Source organism: Sceloporus occidentalis, unplaced genomic scaffold, assembly GCF_023333645.1.
Source record: "Sceloporus occidentalis isolate IW3139 unplaced genomic scaffold, rSceOcc1.0.p SCAF_7, whole genome shotgun sequence".
NCBI lineage: Eukaryota > Metazoa > Chordata > Lepidosauria > Squamata > Phrynosomatidae > Sceloporus > Sceloporus occidentalis.
The window spans coordinates 24,237,610-24,256,545 of NW_028316987.1; the positions used below are offsets into that span (position 1 = coordinate 24,237,610).

The 18,936-nt window shown below is 42.2% G+C and overlaps 1 protein-coding gene and 1 long non-coding RNA gene across 7 annotated transcripts in view; one reads left to right on the forward strand and one right to left on the reverse strand.

The window, feature by feature from the left end:
- Window positions 1–668: 668 nt before the first annotated feature.
- LOC149309407 (uncharacterized) lies at window positions 669–8,510 on the reverse strand. The gene is made up of 3 exons (XR_016281870.1): window positions 8,414–8,510; window positions 6,861–6,941; window positions 669–682 (listed from the first exon to the last, which is right to left on the reverse strand). It is a non-coding gene; the product is annotated as an uncharacterized LOC149309407 (long non-coding RNA).
- Window positions 8,511–10,914: 2,404 nt separating this feature from the next.
- LOC149309408 (poly(rC)-binding protein 3-like) overlaps window positions 10,915–18,936 on the forward strand; it is a 256,438-nt gene continuing 248,416 nt past the window's right edge. For all 6 annotated transcript variants that reach the window (XM_089532384.1, XM_089532382.1, XM_089532393.1 and 3 more), the window contains exon 1: window positions 10,915–11,133. The gene's annotated coding sequence lies outside the window, so the exon portion shown is untranslated. The remainder of the gene's footprint in view (window positions 11,134–18,936) is intronic.

Below are 18,936 nucleotides of genomic sequence, written 5' to 3' on the forward strand. Positions count from 1 at the left end.
AATTAGCTACTAGTCATAACTTTCACTCCCTCTAGAAAAGAGTGATTAAAAATCCATAAAACGTATGCACCATTAAAATGGCAAAATAAATGTTACTGCTCCTTTGATATCTCAAGAATAATCAATTAGCAAGCACATGAAGATATAATCCTTTAAAAGCATGCTAGTAGAGCTGTACCTAAAGGCAAAACAATAATTACTGCTACTATTACAAATACAAGTTGGAAGGCATTCAAGGGTTATCTTACACGGCTCCCTACAGTAAAGTGGAGGCTTCTTAACCTGGGATCTCTGGACCTCTAATGGTTCTATGGATGGGCTTCAGGAGGTCTAAGAACTGTGTGTAAAAATGACCTTTTCTTTAATTTTCTTCCACATGTCTATTAGAAAGTCAACAGGTGCTGAAATTCCATGGCGGAGAAGTTGTACCTATTCAGCTAATGTTATCAAGGCTAACTGTCAGCAAAGAATGAAATGACTCATCTTCACATTACACATTCAGGAACAGAGTAGGTGAAAAGCAGCTGGAAATGGCAGCGGGAAGTCATTTTGCTTTTGATTTCTGAGATTGTCAGGACCTTGTTAGAGTATTGGGGAAGCTGGGGAAGGTTGGCAGTGTCTGGAGCAAATCCGTTACTCCTGAAGTCCTTCAGGAATGGTGGTTGAAGGGCATGTTTTTCATCTACAGGGAAAAGACTTGGTTGGCTTGACAACTATAAAACTGATTTGCAAAATAAGTAGGTGATGATAATTACAAACTTTGACAAACAGATATCTTTCACCAGTCAGTGGACCACAACTTTTATCAGTTTGTGAAATATATCATCTAGTGTGACCGTGTGATGTTCTCTGATGCTCTGGGGGCTCTAATCCTGGCCTCTCTGAGCCTGACGCAACAGGCTCTTCACCACTCAGAAAAGCTCTGCTGGGTGATGTGCTAAAGTTAGAATAGAGGAGGCATAGTAAATTCTTTTTGCTGCCTTGATCACTGCATTGTAGGCACAAGAAAAGGTCTTTGCCAGATTTTAGTCATATTTAGTCCATGGCCTATGGCACTTGCACTCAACCTGTTTCACTGCCTGTAGAGCTTCTGCATACCAAGATGAATTACAGGTTCTACACCATTGGACTGGGTGCTTAAGAGTGATTGCATCAATGGCAATCCATTCAACCATTCCAGTTAGACCAAGGCCTCAACAGAATTGCTATGAGTCTTTGGCAGGAGCCACTACTGCTGATGTTAGGAGTTTGCACTCCAGCTACTGAACTGAGGTGTCTACTACTGTTGGAGGATGTATTAACTTTGGCTGCCCTGGGGATGTTGCTCCAGGGGTCACTGGAAACCAGAGATGACAAGCCCTACAAGAGCAGTATCCTAACTGCCATTGATGAGAAAGACAAGAAAGAGCACAATGAAGCAGACACAGAGTTTTGATTTATTTTCTACATCAATGCTTTGTCATATCTTTTAATATTTCACAGATGAAAACCAGCTGTGGCCAACATCAGAGCGCAGTCAGGATGGAAAAAATTATTCATACACGAGCCGCAGTTTGCTCTTGCCCCAGTCAACAAGGAAATACAAAATTCATGCTAGAAGCATAGGGAAAGTGGATGGTAGCATTACTGAAGAGTGGAATTGGTCATGATACAGCTCTAAATCATGACCGTTTCACAACCCAGTCAGGAAACAGCCTTGCTTTTTCTAGCTTGCCTCTTCATTTTTCTCACATGTTTCACAATCAGAGTTCTACCATATTTGGGGTCATGCTTTTCAAATCAATTGTAGAATCAATTGCTTTTCTCTGTCTCCGCAGACATGTTACAACATTTTAGTGGTTCAGTAAAAGTATTACACAATCCTGATTTGCTTTATGTTCCTTGTCCACATGGTTTGCTCCTTCTTTTTTTATTCAAAATTAACTTATTTTGAGCTCAATTGAGTTTAATAGGAGTGAGAAAATTTAATACAGTGAAACAAAACCAGAATCTCGATATGCTTTTGCTGGTGTTATTTTGACTGGAGCCTTTGTGGCAAGAATAAGGAGGACTGTATTTCAGTTCCATTTTTACTTAATCTGTTTTTCAGTTATTTGCTCCCAACATTATTGACAGCAGAAGAGTATCCACCACAAAGTTTAACAAAAATACATATGATGAAAATACATCCACTGTTCATTTCATAAAATCCAAAGTTATGGTTTTCTCCAAATCATAGGATTCTCTTCAAATCCTAGGACTTGAAGAAAAACACTCTGCAAGAGGTTAAAAAGGGTTTCAGCAGTCTATTTGCAATACAGCCTTAAACAGACAAAAATATTTAAAAATATTGTTGAAATATTAAGATTTTTAAATATGTTGATATCTTAAAGAGCCAGTGGCTCACTTGTTATGTTTTATATTGATAAGAGGTGTTATTTCTCAGGTTGGCCAATACTGGTGTGGAAAAACTTCAGACACATTTTTAACATTATATTTTGCGGAAATCAAACTGTATGAGGCATGCAGTCATTTATAGGGCTTTTAAGAACTAGGAAATGGTCTCACATCCAAAACATAGCTACCTCTTCGCTATTCTTTATTTGCAGCTAGATTTGTATTATTTTATGCTACCAGATTAATTGACGACTTTGTAATATTACTTGTAAGTATAATTCGATTGGATTTCAAATTGTATTATGCCAATCATCAAGTGGTTAATTTCCCCCTCATTGTTATGCATCTCAGAGTAGAATTGTCCAGCTGAAGTGAATTAATTGTACTCTTTTGATTTTCCCTTGTTTTCTGTTATTTATGTTTTGTTGTTTCAATCTGAACAAGTCATATTACCTTTGTATGTTTGAGTTTATTATTTATGCATTTCATTTAGAATATTTATATAGAGAGTTTCATCTACATTTTTCAAAAGACTGGCAAAAGAAGCAGTGCAATCCTATATACTTTCCAACTCTGAAGAAAGCCCTATTGAGTTCAGTAGGATTTATTTCCAGATAAGTGTGAATAGGATTGCAGTCTAAATTGTTTCATTGGAACATTTTGCATACACAGAGACGGAGTATTGAAATTGCTCCATAGGATAATATGAGAGCTATAATGACCATTAAGTGACCTACTTTCGATTCCATGTCTAAGAATGGATGCATTATAAGTAAGTACAATCTTATCAGCCCCCAGATATTCGACTCATTCTGACTGGCTGGCTTATTCATAATTTACGGTGCTAGAAGCTGGCAAACTAGGACAAAAATTTACATTTGCTTTTCACTCCTCATCTTACTTTGCAGTTGCTGTTTTGATTACAAGTCACTATAAAAAAGGTAGACAGAGAATTAGCTTGCAGGGTTCTGTTGCAAGCTGTTATTTATGAATGGTTCCAACAGAAAAGTGAGTTCTCTAATTGGCCACATTCATGAAGTTCAGCAAATCCATGTGCTGAGTCATGAGTCTTGCTGACCTTGGAGGAAAGGAATAGCTGGGTCATATTTTCACAAGGAGAAGCTATTTTGAAACATTCTCCTATTAGCTGGACAGAAATAAGCTTTCCTTTATTAGCAAGGGCAGACTTAGAGCCTTTGTAATATCTTGTTATTCTTCAGCATATCTCTTAATATTGGTGGTTGAAAAGAAATGTCACCTTCCATTAATTTCATAGCTTTTACATATGCTATAGTCTCTTATATGTCTCTCCTATATAGTTGCTGTCATTTGCTCAGTAAATGATTTAGAGATGTATCTCTTCTTTCTTGGGAAAGAAATGTCACTTTCCATTATATATAGCATCTTACATATAGCATCTTACGGTTGCTGTCAAATACAAGGTCTTGTTTCTGTTTATTAATGTTTTCAAATTACCTAATAAGAGTTTGTCTCTTTGTCAGTTATGATGAATCTCTTTTATGTGTGTGTATGTGTTCCAAAGTCACTTGTTAACTTAATGGTGACCCTGTGAATTTCATGGAGCTTTATTAAGAAACGAATTCTCAAAAGTAGATGACATGAGTGCCAACATCTTCAATAAATCCAAATTGCAAATTTCAGACCAGTATGTGTTTATCATGGAATTATTTTTATACCCTTGTAGAGCACTATACTTTCTGTTTTGAGGGCCAGCTTCTTGATGTACAGTGGTGCCTTGGGTTACGAAATTGATTCGTTCCGCTGTCAATTTCGTAACCCGAAAGGCTTTCGCAAGCCGAATCCCCATAGGCGCTAATGGGGAAAAGCCGCTTTTTGGTGCGAAATCGTGCCGAAAAGCACCAAAAGTTTTTTCGTAACCCGAAAAAACTTTCTTAACCCGAAACAGTTTTTTTAAATTAATTTTTTTCGTATCCTGAAAATTTCGTAACCTGGGTAATTCGTATCCCGAGGTACCACTGTATACAAATTCATTGAACATCAACCCAATTACATTTATTTTCCTGCTTTGCAAGATGACAAAATGGAGGAAGGAAGGGTTAAGACCAGGGGTCGGCAACCTACGGCCCGCGGGCCGGATCCGGCCCGCCGAGGCCTTTCTGCCGGCCCCCGCGCAGTCCTGCCGCCGATTTCCGCCATTTCCGCGCCGCTGCAGGCACCATTTTATTTTTCAAAATGGCGGCTGAAGTCTCGCGTGACCTTTCCCAGGATGGAAAAGGTCGCGTGAGACTTCGCCGCCATTTTAAAAACCAAAATGGCAGCGGAGGAGGAAGAGGAGGGCCGCGCGGCCTGGGGTGGAGGAGGCAAAGGATGAAGACCGGCGCGGCCCTCCCCGCCTCCCCGCGGGGCTCTGCACAGCCCCGCGCAGCCCTCCCCGCCTCCCCGCAGGGCTCCGCGCGGCGCCGCATGGCCCTCCCCACCTCTCTGCGGGGCTCTGCACGGCCCCGCGCGGCCCTCCCCGCCTCCCCGCGGGGCTCCGCGCGGCCCTGCGCGGCCATCCCCGCCTCCCCGCGGCCCTGCGCGGCCCTCCCCGCCAGGCTCCGCGCTGCCCCGTGCTGCCCACCTCCTCCTCTGTCTCCTCCGTCCTGCCCCCAGGCCGTGCGGCGCATGGAGGAGGGGGAGGAGAAGAAAGAAGAGGAGGAGGAGGAGGAGGAGGAGGAGAGAAGAAGAGCAGGAGGCGGCAGCAGGAGGAGGAAGAGGAGATAGAGGCAGGAGGAGGAAGAGGAGGAAGAGGAGATGGGGCAGCAGCAGGAGGAAGAGGAGGGAGGAAGAGCAGGAGGAGGCAGCAGCAGGAGGAAGAGGAGATGGGGGCAGCAGGAGGAGGAAGAGGAGAGGGAAGAGCAGGAGGAGGAAGAGGAGATGGGGGCAGCAGGAGGAGGAAGAGGAGGGGGAAGAGCAGGAGGAGGAAGAGGAGATGGGGGCAGCAGGAGGAGGAAGAGGAGGGGGAAGAGCAGGAGGAGGAAGAGGAGATGGGGGCAGCAGGAGGAGGAAGAGGAGAAGGTGGTGAGTGGCCAGAGGCCACAGGGTTTTTTGTTGTTGTTTTATTTTGCATTCTTTTTAATTGCTAACAAGTCTCCCTGCTTTGACAATGATAGTGTGTTGATGATGATGATATAAGCCAGCTTGAGAGGCATGGAGGCACTGTTTCTGAAGCCAAGAGAGTGTCACCTTGCAAAGTGTGTTTTGTGTGCTTTTAATGCTAACAAGTCTCCCTTGCTTTGACAATGATAGTGTGGTGGTGATGATGATGAGTCAGCTTGAGAAGCATGCAACTACTGTTTCAGAAGCTGAGAGAGTGTGACCTTGCAAAGTGTGTTTTGTGTGCTTTTAATGCTAACAAGTCTCCCTTGCTTTGACAATGATAGTGTGGTTATGATGATGATGAGTCAGCTTGAGAAGCATGCAACTACTGTTTCAGAAGCTGAGAGAGTGTGACCTTGCAAAGTGTGTTTTGTGTGCTTTTAATGCTAACAAGTCTCCCTTGCTTTGACAATGATAGTGTGGTGATGATGATGATGTTGATGATGATGATGATAATGATATGAGTCAGCTTGAGAGGCATGCACGCACTGTTTCTGAAGCCAAGAGAGTGTGACTTTCCAAAGTGCCTTTTCTGTGTGTTTTTGGTTCTTTAATGGTGATATTGATATCAGAAAGCCTCTGAGGCAAGGCCAATGTAAGTTGCTGTGATTTTTACAAACTCATGCGCAGTGAAGAAAAACCAAAGTCCCTTGACCAAGTACACACTTCTGAGAAGTACACTTGGTCCAAGAACGGTGAAACCACCTTGACATGTTCAATATGCATAGCCATGTTAAACCCAAGGGGTTTGGTTATGGAATAAGCCTCTGAAATATGCAAGAGGCCATGTTACATAAAGCCATGTGAAATGCACAACTGTGCTGTTGTGTGTGTTTTGGAATGCAGGTTGGGGGTGTTTGCCCAGAAAGGGACCAAGGAGGAGAGAGCGGGCACACGCCTCCTCCTCCTCCTTGCAGGGCTTCGGTGGAGGCTCCGCCCCAGAGGGTGGCTCCGCCCCAGAGGGTGGCTCCGCCCCAGAGGGTGGAAGCTCCGCCCCAGAGGGTGGAAGCTCCACCCCCCGGCTTCGGCCCCCCGACTTGTCTGAGGGACACCAACCCGGCACCCGGCTCCAAAAGGTTGCCTACCCCTGGTTAAGACCTTCACCTTTACATCTTCTTCACTGCCAGCCACCCCCTTCAAAATAGCTTTTCCTTGAGAAAATAGTAATGACCAATTCACCCAACAAGTAATTTTAGCAATTTTTCCCACCATGAGAAAGTCTTTGAAAAGTGTGCACTATATCACTATGTTGGTCTGCTATTACACCGCTATTCGGATATTTGGTACCAGAGGCAGAAATAACAAAGAAAGAGTGAGGATAGGTTTCTATACCATAAAAAAAGAAGAGTAGTTCAAATATTTACCATATATACTCAGCTATAAGTCACTCTCATGTATAAGTTGAGGGCCGGTTTGGGGGGCAAAGTCATGGATTTTCATAGGACCTGTGGATAAATCAAGAGTAAAACTTAAGGCCTATAACAAAGGATGTAAAGCATGAAGCAAAGGAAAATGATGCGAAAGAACTTTAAAAATCATGGCAGCTATAACTGTTTGTGCTCACTCTAAAGGTTGGAAGAATGAGGGGGGAATTATGTTGCAAAGGTGACCAGATGCAGGCAGTGCTAAGAAAATGTGCATATGTCAAAAAGGGCAGGGTATATAATACAACAATACAGATACAAATGCAATTACAAACAATTCCAGTAACAATTATTAAAAACAAAGTATAAAATCATCTGTCTAAAAACATGCAATATGCAATCCTAATTAGCATCTTGAGATAGGCTCCTGTTTGGGAATGATATTCTATTATAGAGAGTCGGGGGGGGGGGGATATGCTAATTGGAAGAGGTGAGTTTTCAGCGCCTTCTTGAATGCATCTAGGGTAGATGTGTCGGATCTCTTCCGGAAGATTGTTCCAGTGCGTAGGGACCATGGCTGTAAATGCTCTTTGGTGAGTAGTTGTTAGTCTCACCTTGGGATGCTCGATTAGATACTTCCCAGTTGTTCTGAGAGTGTGGGGTGGATTGTGTAGGGAGAGGCGTTCCCTCAAGTAACTCGGGCCCAAGCCATGTAGGCCTTTAAAGGTAATAACCAACACTTTGTATTGGGCCCAGAAGCGAATTGGCAGCCAGTGAAGAGATTTTAATACAGGTGTTATGTGGTCTGACTTTGAGGTTCCAGCGACCAATCTGGCTGCAGCATTTTGGACTAGCTGAAGCTTCCGAACTTGGTACAAAGGTAGCCCCATGTAGAGCGCATTACAGAAATCTAAGCGAGAGGTTACCAGTGCGTATACTAGTTTCAAGGTCCTTTTGGTCCAGGCAGGGACGCAGTTGGCAACTGTGGCCTGGTACATACCTTCTTGAAGGTCCAGGCTGCCGGCGGTGGTTTTTCTGCCAGAGGAAAGCCGCAGCCTCCAAACCGCATGGCTTCCCGCTGGCGGAAAAACCCGCAAGTGCCGCACGGTGCTGTGTGGATGCCGCATGGCGCTTACTTAACAATGGTGGTGCCTATGTATACAGGACGCCACCATTGTTACATCACCATGACGTATTAGGGTTAGGGAGTGTGTACATGGTGCACGCTACCTAACCCGAATGCTGGTGCCGGTACGACACTTGGTGGTGGTTTGTACAGCTCATGTGTTAGCTTTGATTATAGCCTTTGATGTAATAACTTGGCCTGATATTAACCCAGAAAAGCTGAAGAACATACAGAAATGCCTTATTCAAATACTTCAAAGCCTCATTTCTCTCCATGCTCCTTTAAGGGGAAGTGACAAAGAGCGGCCGCCACCCCATTTATCTCCGCAGGCATTCAAAAAGCTCAGAAGCGGCACCACAGCAAGGATAGTAGGGATGTGTGTGTGTGTGCTTCTAATAGGTGCTCCCAAGACAGACTAAGCTCTCACCTTTCATCACTCTCCTCAGAGAAGCGGACGATTCCTTTTTCTTTTCTAGAGTTAAAATACAATAATTACATTGGCCCATTGATAAGTCAACCCAGGTTTTTTGAGTCAGTTTTTTCACTAAAATGTCTAGACTTATACATGAACACTTAAAGTGACTTCCAAATATGTCTAGGGCTGCTTTTTCGTTTGTTTGCTTTGTGAGCCTCCATTTTTCTTATGATTTCTTATGATTTTGATGGCCAATTTTATAGGTGCTTGTTTAATATGCTGGAGGTAGCTAATGCAATAGGCATATCTGCTCCCCCCCTTTTCTTTGTGTTTAATTGTTCATACATACTCAGTAAAGGTATTGTGGAATCGTATCTATAATCATGCATGAGATTTCAAAGGTACCTGTTACTCCAAAGCATTGCCATGTAATGTTAGAATTCATGGCTGAAGGATAGACCTTGGATTTCAGGAAAGCTGATTTTTATCAAGCTCAGGGAAATACTAGGCAGAATCCCATGGCCAGAGACGCTAAATAAAAAGACACCCAGCATGGGAGGGATTTCATTAAGGAACTATTCAAAGCACAATCACAAAAAAATTCCATGGAAGCAGAAAAATAGGAAACATCTGAAAAATTCAATAGGGCTGCATAGTAAACTCAAGGAGGAAATGGAGACAAAAAAGAGCATTTTGAAAGAATGAATCAAATGATGATTTACCAAATTCACTCTTAGATTGGATACTTGCCCATAGGGAAACATTGGGGGATATTTGCCCATAGAGAAACATTGGGCTTTTTATAGGCAGACTTTTTATATATTCTTGATTTTACTTGGTTTTGTACATTTTGTACATTTATGGCACTTTATAAATAAAGCTAATAATAATAATAATAATAATAATAATAATAATTGGGGGATACTGATCCATAAGGAAACATTTGGGAATACAGTGGACACTTGTTATATGCTGGGGTTTGGTTCCAAGATCCCCTGTGTGTAACAAAATCCATATATGCTCAAGTCCCATTTAATATAATGACATAGCAAAATGCTGTCCCTTATAAAAAATGGAAAATCAAAGTATGGTAATTTTCTTTCACAAAAATACCAAATTTGCAAGTCCATTTCCATTGCGAATTTGCATTCATTTCGCAATTGTGTTAGCGTGAAAGGCGTTTCCAGTTCAACCATGGGATTCCCCCTCGTGAAAAACAAACTTCATGCATATCGCTTAATGTCTCCCTATGGGCAAGTATTCCCCAATGATTCCCTATGGACAAGTTTTCCCCAATGATTCCCTATGGGCAAATATCCCCCAATGTCTCCCTATGGGCAAGTCTCCCCCAATGTCTCCCTATGGGCAAATATCCCCCAATGTCTCCCTATGGGCAAGTCTCCCCCAATGTCTCCCTATGGGCAAGTCTCCCCCAATGTCTCCCTATGGGCAAATATCCCCCAATGTCTCCCTATGGGCAAGTCTCCCCCAATGTCTCCCTATGGGCAAATATCCCCCAATGTCTCCCTATGGGCAAATATCCCCCAATGTCTCCCTATGGGCAAATATCCCCAATGTCTACCTATGGGCAAGTCTCCCCCAATGTCTCCCTATGGGCAAATATCCCCAATGTCTCCCTATGGGCAAATATCCCCCAATGTCTCCCTATGGGCAAATATCCCCCAATGTCTCCCTATGGGCAAATATCCCCCAATGTCTCCCTATGGGCAAGTCTCCCCCAATGTCTCCCTATGGGCAAGTATCCCCCAATGTCTCCCTATGGGCAAGTATCCCCCAATGTCTCCCTATGGTCAATTATCCCCCAATGTTTCCCTATGGTCAATTATCCCCCAATGTTTACCTATGGGCAAGTATCCCCTAATGTTTCCCTATGGACAAATATATCCCAATGTGTCCTTGTGGGCATGTATCCCCAATATCTGCCTATGGGGAAGCACCCCCTAATGTTTTCCTATGGGCAGGTCTGCTCCAATGTCTCCCTATGGGCAAATATCCCCCAATGTTTCCCTATGGACAAATATATCCCAATGTGTCCTTGTGGGCATGTATCCCCTATGGGCTAGTATCCCCTAATGTTTCCCTATGGACAGGTCTCCTCCAATGTCTCCCTATGGCCAAATATCCCCCAGTGTTTCTCTGTGGGAGCCCCATCCGCCTCCTTCCTTCCCCAGCCTCCTCCCCAGCCCTTCCAGGAGCAGGACCTAGCCTGGCTGGGGCTGGGGCTCGCAGGAGGGCGCTCGCTTCCTTCGTTGACCGACCAAAAAGACGACGACGAGGAGGAGGAGGAGGAGGAGGAGGAGGACGCCTCCAAGCTGGAAAGCAGCCTCAGAAGCAGCAGCCTCGGAAAGCAGCTGCCTGCATCCTCTTTTTGCTCCAATCCTGGGAATTTCCATCCCTTCAGCAGGACCCTCTGGAAGAGTGCCAGCCTTTGGGTCCCTGATTTTGGGGAACCAAAACACCTGGTGGAAGAAAAGATATATATATATATATATATATATATATTAATTTGTATTAATTTTTATTTTATTAATTTTTTTCCAATTGCTGCTCTTACCAAGACTTCGCTCCGGAGTCACTCCCTTTCCCAGCTTTCTTCCTCCCTCTTCCATCGCCTTGCCTTGGCTCTGGTCGACTCTCTTCTTGGTTTGGGCTCCTTCCCTCTCACCCTCTTTCCTCTTCTAAAGCCCCTCTGTGTTTTTGGCGGGAGAAAGGTGAGTTTGGGTTTTGTTTTGAAGCAGGGAAGGAGGGAGGGGCTGGGCAGAGAGAGAAGAAGGGACACCTCTCTTGGGTTGGAAACATCTCTGTGGGAAAAGGGGTGCACAGCTCTCCAAAAGCACCTCACTTTGCACTTGGAGAAGGAGAGCACCATGCTTTCATAGTCTGCATCCACACTGCAGAAATAACCCAGTTTGGCACCACTTTAAATGCCATGGCTCAGTGCTATGGAATTCTGGAAACTGTAGTTTTGTGAGATTTAGTCTTCCCTGTCAACAAGCTCTGGTGCCACAACAAACTACAAATCCCAGGAATCCATAGGAGGGAGCCATGGCACTGAAAGTGATTGAAACTGGATTATTTCTGCAGTGTGGATGCAGCATGGTTTGAGGACAAGGAGAAGGGCCTCGGGATTATTACAGTGTTGCCAACAAGCCTCAAAGATTGTGTTACCACAGTGTTGCCAACAAGCCCCAGAATGGTTTACCAAAATCCCCAGAATTCCCCAATCAATATTTAACAGAATATTCAGTCAAAATCCCCAGAATTAATTAATTTCTCCGGATTCTGGGGAATTCCCTACAAAATTGGCAACGCTGCTCAGGAAAGCGCTCTTCTTCAATTCCTTTCCCCCCAGTTTCTAGTTTAAGGAGTTCTCAAGAGAGTTCTTGGCTAAGAACTGTTAACAGGCATCTATCTACACTGCAGAAATACTCCAGTTTGACACCACTTTAATTGCACTGGCTCAAGGCTATGAAATTCTGGGAATGGTAGTGTGTTGTGGCTCCAGAGCGGAGCCACAACACACTACCATTCCCAGAATTTCATAGCCTTGAGCCAGTGTAGTTAAAGCAGTGTCAAACCGCATTATTTCTCCAGTGCAGATGCAGCCTTCCTAAAAGGTTCTGATCCAATTGTGCTTCCCACAATGGCAAAATTCGGAATCGACTGATGGAAACCACTTCAGTGTGAAAGGAAACAATATGTCTCCTGTCAGTATTAGCCAGATTTGTAACATCCACTTTCAGCCAAAACTAACAGGTCCGGCTCGGCGACTCACAAAGTTGTGTCGCCTCTTGTTACCAACAGGAGGATGCCCTTTCCTCCTCTGTTTTGAAACCTGAAAGGCCATAATAAGGTTGAGGGAGGAGGGTATAGTTAAAGAAGAGGATATAGTTAAAGAAGAGGTTGGAAAAAAGATTTCCGGCGATGCTTTTATCTGGCTTTGGGAACACAGGTCTGTTGGGATGGAATGATTCTGTGCAATCCTGTTAGAAAGTGTGGTAGTTTGAGGCACAATTGCGCTGTGCACTGAAAGGACAACCAAAACATGGGCGTTGTTTCTCCCTCCTGTTGAAGTCACAACAGTCTTGGTTATTGAGATTAGAGTTATGAATTAATATTGGGGAGGGGGTGATGGAAGAAGAGGAATGGGGCCGGAAACATGGACAATATGGCTTATGTTCAAGGTCCGTGCAAAGTCTGCTCTCTTTTGCAAATGTTGCTTGATTAAAATATCCGGGTGTGATTTTTAGTAAACTGTGATGCAGGGAGTCCGATGAAACATATGTTGTATGTTCAATTACTCTAGTATAAAAAGATCATCACTCATTTCAGACTCTAATCTGAAAACTGAAACAGAGCCAACAGCAACCAGGGAGATGAGCAGAGTCCCAGGTTTGCCAGTGACAAGTTACCTAGACTGTACTTGTTACCTGTGACCATGTATACAGCTGCCATGACTATAGACTTCTTTCCAGATCTAGCCAAACAACACCTGAATCTTCCGCTGTGTAAGCACTCCCTACAGAAGACAAAATTTATAAGGCACTTCTAAGTAGAGAGCAAAATAAATGTCAGAGGATGTAGCCCAGGGCTTGCAAAACCCAATGTTGTATGATTCCCATCAATGCTGTACAGCAAGAACCTAGTTTGGACTGGTCTGGATGACGTTTCCAGACAGATAATTATTTTGTGTATCTGGATTTTTCTAAATTGACCCATCTATAATATACAGAGTTTTTAAAAATTATGTCTGTGAGTCATTAATCTGCCTCTCAGGAATCTCTAAATATGAAATTTAGAAGTGCCTTGTAAATGTTGCCTTATTACTGTAGCAGCCCCAAGTAAAGTTTAATGGGTGATCTAGTAGTATCTGTAATACTTGTTCTGTGCATTCCAGCTTTCCCAGTGCTGCAGTTGCAACTATTGGGCAGAATCCAACTCCATTTAAACCCTTTTACCTCATTGTTTTCACTTGATGTTTACTGAAAGATTTCTATACAAACACACACCTATTTGGTTTTGAGTGTTTCATATCCATGATTAATATCTTCAGTTTTAACAAACTTAAATATAATGATTTCAATACTTCCAGATAACTTTTTAAGAACGGTTCAGATGAATGCCATCTCAGATATGACGGTCACTATTTGAATGAATGATTTCTTAAGCCTTTGAGATGGGTAACTAGTTTTATATATGGTATGTACTTTATTTATGCATTGGGTGACCTTGGGCAAGTCACACACTCTCAGCCTCAGAAAAACCCATGATAGGTTCGCCTTAGGGTCACCATAAGTCAGAAGCAACGTGAAGGCACACAACACAACAACAACTCACTAGATCAGATTTTTAAGGCGCCCTATTAGTCACTATGAAGTTTTGTTCAAATGCATGCCAAAAAATAGAGATTGGAGCTAGATAGTTTTATTTATTATATTGAGTTAATATCTTCCAACATTCGACTTCCTGTGATGGATGACTAACCATTACCACCATGGATAAAACAATTGAAAATTGTTCTCAACTCTTAGTACTGTTCTCCATTTTCAGAGTGTTAAGATTAAAGACTTCTGGTGAGTCATTTTGTCTTTGATATAACATAAAGTGAAACACTTACAGCCTTTGAGTTGCAGTTGGCACAATCATAGTGCCATTCCACTGGCAACAAGTCCAATTTTGCCACCAGGTATACAGTTGACAGCTAACTAAAGTCAAGTAAGGATCCCTGATGGGAATACCTGTTTCCATAAACATTTCTTTGGCATTTAAACTAGATTTTTAGGTATAGATTTATCACAAATTGTGTTTAGATGTTAAAACATAGTGTATTTTTATGGTATAATCATTTTATGAACTAGAATCCACTTCTTTTAATGAACTAGAATATATTTTATGCCATGATACACCTATTATTTTTATGTTCTTTATTATTTCTATTCTTTATATTGCTTACTGCATCTGCTTTTTTGGGGGAGGGCTTGTTACAGACTTACATGGTTGCTTCTGTAGAAATTGTTTTAATGTATTAAGTGCCCTTTAGACTCTCTCACTACTCATGGTAAGAGCATCCATGTTGCATTTCATTTAGATATGATTTCTTGCACATCTGTGAGAACTGTTTTTTGAACAGTGATTGTTTAAATATCAATTTATGGTGCCTGTGTATTCTTTTTAAAGGAAAAAGTCAATAATTCCACTTCTCTTGCAGCCTTCTGTATAACTGACTTTATAGGATTATCACATTTTTACTGTGACTGTATTCATACAAAGTATTATGCCAGGATTTATTTTGTTTCTTTGGTACTTGTTTAATACCCACCCTCACTAGTTTATTTTATGGTCATAAACTCCAGATTCAAACCATTCAGTATTGTTGGTTTAAGAGTCACAAGTTGCTTTAATCATGCACCTGATTCTGAAACTTCATCTCATTCCTTATTTGTTTTAGCAGCCCTAGCCCTGCTGCTTGCCAAGCAAGACATGCGTGAGGCAAGAGCAGCTAGAAAACAAAATGATTTCACAGACTAAGCAACTCTCAGTGGCACGTTTCCAGAATTGGTCCCATTCTGTCTAGTAACAGATTTCCCCCTCCATTCATGTACTGTTTTGTGGGGTGAGGGAAATACAAATGTACCTTCACTGATATCAAAACATGCATTCCAAAATTCATGATGAAAAGACAATTCCATACTAGACCAAGGCCTGTTACAGACTGCCAAAATAAAGCTGCTTCGGGTCTCTTTGGAGGTATGCTTTTTAAATGATGCATGGGTCTTAAGAGTCCGGAGGTCACGCCAAAGCCACACTTCCTAAGCACTGGAGTGCAGCTTTGGTGCAGCTTCCGGATTCTTAGGATGCATGCATCATTTAAACAGCATACCTCCAAAGAGCTTTATTTTGGCAGTCTGTAACAGGCCTAAGTTACAGTCAGATAAACAGCATTGAAGGGAACCAAAGAAATGCTGAAACTTGAAACTATGTACACTGTAGTCCTGAATGCTTATGCTAGAATTGATTTATTAGTCTTTATGGTGCAACAGAGCCGTTTGTTGCTTCCACTTCATAGGTGCTCCCACCCGCACCCTATTGCTCTGTTGCTGGGAAAATTTTATTCACAGGACAGCAATGTGTTTCTCACATCACTGAACAAACAATGACCCTGAAGACCTATCTTGGTAGTGCCATGAGGTCTTGGCACTTTTGTCTCATTCGAAGTGTAATAATTCCTGAAATAGACGTTCAGGTTTCTTTATAGCAGGCAACAGCCTCGATTTGGCAGAGGGATAATTATCTTGAAAATATTGCAAAGGGTGGATTACATTTTTAATTAAAGAAATCTTATTTGATTTCAAGTACCTCTGTACCTAAAATACTTTGGCAAAAACCTAGGGGTACTATTGTTTGTTTGTTTGTTTACTAATCACTGACAGAGGCTTAACCAGCATGGGTAGTGGCTTCAGTGCTGGACTGTAGTCTGAAGATCAGGATTTGAACTCCTACTTAGCCATGGAAATCCACATGGTGACTTTGGGCAAGTCACACTCTCTCAGCCTTAAAGCACCCTTGAAAAAAATTAACAGAATATATCAATTACAGAGAAGGGAATGTTAGAGAAAGCATTTTTTTTCTTGGTAACTGGAAATTTCTTTTGGAATATATGGAGGAAAAATATAAATTCTATATGAGATTGTACCATATATAAGTACTAAGATATTGTAATATATTTACATGAGTGATAACTGGTTGATTATGCTAGGTATGAACAGTATTTAAAGATAATTGTTTGTTATGTCAGTATGGTACTACAGTACTATTGCTTTTGTTTTTTATTTTGTCTAGTATGAATGGCAGACATCTTCACTGTTTATTGTATGTAGCCACATGTGCGATGGATATTATGACCCATTAGAACTTTTTGTTGTTGTTCAGAGTGAAAGTATGCCTGTGTTTTATAAAAAAAAATATTTTGTTTGTATATTGTAATTGTTTTATATGTTTAATAATTTTATTATATTTATTTATTTTTCTAAAAGCACATAAGGTAGCTGACATAATTAAAAACAAACTAAAAATTATAAACCATTAAAAGGATAAAAATAATCAATAAATATCAAACCAGTTTAAAAGTCAGAGTAAGGAATCATAGAATCATAGAATCGTAGAGTTGGAAGAGACCACAAGGGCCATCCAGTCCAACCCCCTACCATGCAGGAAATCTCAGTCAAAGCATACCCAACATATGGCCATCCAGCCTCTGCTTAAAGACCTCCAAAGGTTTGACCTTCCTGAAAGCAGTGAGAGTCGAAAAGTGGAATGATATCAGTAGCGTGTGCCAGATAGTATCTTTTATTCTGAATGTTGCACCAACAGAAGAAATTGACAGTGTTCAAGAGTACCTCCATACCTGTTTAATAAAGGGGATCAAGTCCAGAAGATACTGTCGATTCTTCTCTCCCTCCAAGGCCAGGGCAGTGGCAGTTGGAATGGAGGGAGGCCCCTTCTGCCTATGGGTTGGCAGAAACTTTGTTGAGTCGGATAAAAGGGAGCAGCCAGTACTCACTGTACGTTAGGGGCTGTACAGACCGCCCCTAACGGGAGGCCCGCAGCCACTCCTTTTAACGGTGGATAGGGGCTGCGGCAACTACATGCCACAGCTCTGATCTCGCCTTTCTTCGGCATAAAAAGGAACCGCAAAAAGCAGCTCCTTTTTGTGCCCCAGAAAGGTTGCAGCACCATGTTTTGTCAGCGCTGCTTTGGTGCTGCATCATATAGATGCAGCGCCAGAGGAGCACTACAATAACAATAATAATAATAATAGGATTTATTTATATGCCGGTCAATCACTGGGAATCTGGGCGGCTTACAACAGAAGGGATAATAGACGGTTCCCTGCCCTCAGGCTTACAATCTAAAAAGACACAACACAAAAGGAGAAGGGAACGGTGAGGGGATCAGGTCCAGCATTCTTCTCTCCCTCTGAGGCCTGGACCAAGGCAGATGGACAGGAGGGAGGGCTCTTCTTCTTCAGGCTAGCCCTGATGGAGCTGGGCCTGCCTGGTCATCTCCCTTGCAGGCCGGAGGATGACAGTTATGGAGGGAGGAGGTGACACCGCCTGCTATGTGGTGTGTGTGGTGTCATGCTGGCCTGTAGGTGGACTTGGGGCATGCGTCATATGGACGCCATGCCCCAACTCCCCCCCCCCGGCTGGCCTTAATGACCAGTCTGTACAGCCCCCAAGTGTGACACATTTGAGTTTCTTCTTGAAAATGTATGTGGTGGGGCAGTTGGGCCCAATCTACTTCAAGGTCTCTCAGGGAGCATGTTCATGGGAGTACCGAGGGTGGGGGAGATAGTAGAATGTGTGTGTGTGCGTGTGCGTATGCACGCACACACAAACATTTATGCATGCACCAAGGTCACAGATGCATTTCATGTGAGTATTGAATTGTGAGTACCCATGGGATAATGGCCACTAGTTTTTCTCTCTGTTTCATTTTGAGATGCACTGTAGGAAAATCAAAATAGCTAGGATAATATAAAAATAGCAGGGGAGGGCAGTTGTTGCATACATGATTCTACAGTTTTAGCATTCTCCCTTCTATGTATCCTTCCTCAACAAGAAAGGCTGTCCAGGTTATCATTTTGTGTGTTGGTTGTGCTTTTTAAACCGAGAGAGACTGACTGAATTAACAGCATAAAGCTATGTGATTGCCATTATAGGCTTTATGTCAGATGTTATCCTTGCAATGTGTTCACCCTAAATTCATGTTTTAAGGATATTTCTGTACCTGTTCTATTCTCTGGAGGGGTTTGGAAGGATTGCTTTGAAGAGACTGAGTTCTACCTATTGATGTCAGACTCTCTGAGATTGTATGCATGCAGAAAACTAGAAGATGTGCTAGATAGGGTTTCAGAGTCCTCATCTTTTATCTTAGATGCCTAAGGATGGGTCAAGGCTCTAAAAAACATGCAGAGTGGGCCCTTGGCATCCACTGGGTTTTGGTTCCAGGAACCAAATCCATGGATGCTCAAGTCCCATTAAAAACAATGGTGTTGTAAAGTAGTGTCCTCTATATAAAATGGCAAAATCAAGATTTGCTTTTGGGAATATATATATATATATATATATATATATATATATATATATATAATATTTCCAAGCCATAGATAGTTGAATCGGTGCATTAAAAAATTCATAGATACAGAGGGCCAACTGTACTTTACATATGCTCAAAAGCAGGTTCTTCTATTTCAACCAGTTCATATATTTTGAACAAACAGACAGTCTATGCACAGTAAGCAATTTACAAGGAGGTGCAGAAAGGTTCTTAGCCTGATCAAGGAGGGAATGAACAAGAGCCATGAAATATACATGCTATTCCACAAATTCTTCCAAAGTTCAATACACTTGGCACATCATTTCTCAAGTAGTAGTCTGATGTCTAGTCGCTGAAATACTACTCTGCTGTTGCTATCATTTGAAAATTTCCTTCCTTTCAAACTCTTTTTAAGG